This window comes from Falco rusticolus, chromosome 1 (assembly GCF_015220075.1).
Source record: "Falco rusticolus isolate bFalRus1 chromosome 1, bFalRus1.pri, whole genome shotgun sequence".
NCBI classification, from domain to species: domain Eukaryota; kingdom Metazoa; phylum Chordata; class Aves; order Falconiformes; family Falconidae; genus Falco; species Falco rusticolus.
In genome coordinates, this window is record NC_051187.1 from 101,931,242 (window position 1) to 101,935,789 (window position 4,548).

The 4,548-nt window shown below is 39.3% G+C and overlaps 1 pseudogene; it reads right to left on the bottom strand.

Annotated features, from left to right (window-relative positions):
* Positions 1-767: 767 nt before the first annotated feature.
* Positions 768-3,607, bottom strand: LOC119152962 (annotated as a pseudogene).
* Positions 3,608-4,548: the final 941 nt, after the last annotated feature.

Sequence of the window (4,548 nt, forward strand, 5' to 3'; positions counted from 1 at the left end):
CTGCAGTGACTTTCACCTGGTAGTTTATTGCTTCATCAATGAGTCTCCTAAAGTCCTTCTGCAGTTCTTTATAGTTGAGCCTAGTCTTCACTACGCTTCATTTAGTGTCATCAGAATACTTCAGCTCATAGCAAATGACCTTCCCAGACCACTTGTGGATTTGCCAAACCAAATCAAGGCCCCACACAAGCTGGTGTAGGAACCCATGGGTGATGTCCCTGTATCAAAAAAAGCTGACCTTTTCATTCTGTCCTTCATTTCTATGTATTCAGCTGTTATGTATCCATTTCCAAGATTTCTTTGTTAGCCTCATTATTTCTAGTGTTTGGTGAGGGTTGTGAAAGGATCTTGGAAAATCAGTTTGACTGTACCTGTGGGACCTTCCACATTCATAGGGTTGTTGTCACCTTCAATGAACTGTAACAAGGGTGTGAAAGGCGACTTCCTCAAAGCTACACAGACTCTTCCTTATCGTTTGTTTATTCATGTGTTTACTAATTTTATCCTTTCAATTTCCACTTTAAGTAAGGCCATTTAAGGGTAGCTAATTTCCTCGTGTTTATTCTTGACCTTACAACACTAAAACACATTAATTAGGCTTCAACTACTTGATCCATTACAGACAGAGTTTTAGAGATAGACACAGCAAAGGAAATAAGTAGAATCAGCAACCGTCTCAGAGGGAAAAAATATAATCAAATGTAGTAATGTAGCAAAAGGAGTGGTCTGTTCCTTGACATTGTCATCAGCAAGTGTTTCCTCTCCTTTCAGATCCTTGAAAAACTCCAAGGTATATTTTTCCTTGGCTATTCTTTGATTGGTGACTCAATACTGTCTCTGGCCCTGTAATTAGATGAAGTATAAGTGAATTCAGAAATTTATTAATGAAGCAACTATCATTGTACCAATTACCATACAAGCTCCAGGGAGAGCAGTAGGTGCTCGCAAGTTGTTAGTATCAACCACCTGACATATGTGCAAAGACAAAAACCCCTTGTGTTTACCCAAGTACTGCTCTAACAGGAAGGGCTTCCACGTGCCTGTGTCCAAGCTGTGCAAAGTTAGGGATGTGACTGTCCCCCTTCACTGCGGTGGAAGCTAATAGGTATAGAAATGCCAGCTGTACATCTGAATTATACCCAGAAAGAGGGCATGAGACTTCAGAGCTCGGTTTTTGGAAGTGTTAGACACACACCCAGGCTGCGCTGTCTCTCAGCAGATGCTTAGGTGCATCATGCCTGTGGCTTTTGGGTGGCTTAGCACACAGGGAAGCTAGGAAACAATTTTAATCCTCAGGCACTTGGAAATATAGGTTTAGAGAGAACTGCTGGGAAGAGTTACCAATGCCTGCAGAAGGTGAACATTTTCATATAAAGAAATTAAAATACGCCTTCTAAAAATAGCTTTCAACTGAAGCTGTTCTAGTAAAGAAAACAACCGACCTGGCCAAAATAGCCTTTACAGTGAGCCGGACCCAGGGAGCAGTGGGCTCCAAACACACTCGCCTGCTGCCTTTCAGTGTAGCTCTGCCAAGAAGGAAGCAAAGCAGTTACGGCTAGGTGGATCCGTCCCACTCTCCTAGTGCTCTTACACTTACCTTAGCTATTTCTCAGTCAAGTAACTGGAGGACATGGCATGAACTTTTGTTTATGAAGTTGTTTGACATTTTCCAGCTAGGCTTTCTGAGAGGACTGGGGAAAAATGTTTTCCCTATGCTTTTTCTATACTTGGACATTTAAGTAAGTTTGGGTTTTTTAATGAATGATGTCAATATAGGTGCTTATGATGCAGTCTTTTTAATGAGCCTGCTGATTTTTTTGTTTGGTTTCTCTTCTCTATCTGGTCATAGTTTGGCAGATCTTTCAGGAACTTAATTGTCTTGGAAACATTTATTTTTTTTTTTTAATGAAGCCTGGCTGAAATTGCCAATTGCTGGTGTGGTGGAACTCGGTGACATGCAGTGCTGCACAGAGGGTATGATTGTACGAATATTATTTGCTTATGAAACCATAGTGAAAACATAAAAACCTGGGAGCCTCCTTCTGTTTACAGGAATGCATTGATCCAACTCACGTGAATAGCTCCTGATGGGACTTTACATGAAGCTTACCATTTCTTTTACTTTGTACTCACACGGATTTTGCAAGTTAAATTCCACACTCCTGGCACAGAAAAATGCTCCATATGCAAATCTGACACAGACAGTTACTTGTGGACCTTCAGGCTTTGCCACACATAGACCAAGTTAGTGGAAATCATTGGAATTCATGTCAATGGGATCGAGATCGTATCTTTGATTGATTCTTCATTGTCTAAATTATTAAGCATGCCCGAATGTGTTATGGGGATCTCGTTCTCTCCTCTGATGTTGGTCATCATTACGGTGAGATAGCATTAGCATAGAGAGACTTTTAAAATACCACCTGGAAGTGGCTTGTAACATTGGCAGGAAATTAGCTCATTCCTTTGGACAGAAAGCCTAACACCTTATACTTACTGTCTACAACGCTTTGCAAGGGATATATATTTCCACCCAAATTAAGTAAGTAACCAGGGTGTGAGATGCCAGGTGGCTTCCTCCTATTGAAAGCAAGATGCTGTTTTGCAGAAGTGCTCACATGACTTCTACATTTTTGCAGTGAGCTCCTCTTTAGTTTAATGTCACATTCTGAATAGCCTTGGGAGGGACTTGGAATGATTGCTTATGCACAGGCATCGGAAGCCTTTTTCTTCTGTCTCTGCCAGGGTCTTACCTGCAGAACAAAACTAAGTTCAGTCTGCATTAATGAACGGTATCATTGTTTGCTGCTGTGAAGCGAAGAGTATTCCTCTCTGTCAGCCTTATTCCTGTTACTCAGACACTGATTTGCTGAAGACTTGGATAAAATTAACTGCATCCACACAACAGCAGCAGTTACAGTTTCAGAGCTGTTAGTGTGCAGATGCATTTGAAGTTAAACTTGTATTTCTAAGTGAAAATACTTAGATGTTTTCATAGTACATTTGTGCTGGCCAGATTCTACACCTAAATTGCATCACTTGAACAAAGTAGGTTAATGTCATTAACGATGTCCACATATTGTTTGTTAGTTTCTGCCATGTTCATCTGCTCATAGTCTTCATTCTTTTCTGCGAATTGCATAATTCTTGCTTTGAGGAAGCGTTATCATCAACCTGCCTACCAAGAATAAAAGTACAAATAGGAGAAAGTTGTTATTTGGAAGAGAAGAGTTATACAGACACATTTAGAATGAAGGTCCTGTTTTACTTAAAACATTTCTTGAAATCTAGGATAAGGCCTATATTATAGCATAGGAATAAACTCATTTTCTGACAGAAGCATATTTTACCCCCAGAAACAGCCACAGCATCCTAACAGATGCAAATACAACTGATACTTTTTACTTCTGAATGACAAAGTATCGAAGATGCACATCTCTTGCAAAAAGTCAACATTAACGTAGCATAAGCCCACTTGCATTTGCATATGTATACGTATATTTATTCATTGGTTATGTGAGTTTTAAGAAATCATTTTCTTACCTTCTGACCCTGCCATTAGGACCAGATAGAGAACAAAAACCATAGCAACAGATTTGCTATCCATTGCTGTGCAGAAGTTTTCTTTTTGACAGATGTCCTGTTCTGGTTCTATTTCACATCAGGTTTTATACTGGAAAGGTGCCCTCGCAGCTGCCTAAGTGCTGAACAAGTGTGCTCCAGTACAATGCATGTGTTCTGTACTCACCAGTTTCCTAATACGTGAGAGCGTTGCATAAGAAATCCAAACCTCTGTGCAGTCCATTCAGTGCCACTTCAGAAACCCCTAGTTTATTCTGCTGCTGTATATTTTAAATTATTTCTTTCAATTTTGATTGTTATCCATCATTTTCTGTTAGCACATCTTTATGGGATATTAGTTTTAACTAACAATGCTGAGCTTGCGCTTGGAAATCAGTACAGCATTACCAGCCATCTCCCCAAGCCAAAATAAAGACTCTTTTCCCCTTGCTCTGAATGAAGAATTTCTGTTCAGCTCTTTGTATTGAGTTTAAACACCTTATGCAAAAACTTGTACCCAACATAATTAACAGGAATCTTTCATCCCAGTCTTATGTTTTGCTAGGACTCTAATGAAGTTATTTAGCTAGTGTCTTAGGAAGTTGAGACATAACTAGTTTCTATTGTTCTCTGAAAGGATTTTGTCTTTTTCAGTTTGGCTAAAGGGATTTAATTGCTTAATTCTGTACTGAAAAGCTTCTCTAGTCATTGGACAGGAAATGGTGAGCTTAAAATGACTGGGGCATTGTCACCTAAGTCACTTAAGATCTTTTGAAAATTTCGTTTGTTCAGAATATGAAAAGAGAAAGTACCTGATGATAAGAGTTGTTACAACACCTGATTAAAATAAGCACTTAGGAGGTTACTTGTTTTTTGTTCTTACCTCGTGCATCTAGAATAATCATAGGTGTTTAAAACAGAAGATAAATGCACATTGTAAGTGAAATCTCTCGAATTTTCCTCAGGAATCCCTTTCTAGATTGTCTG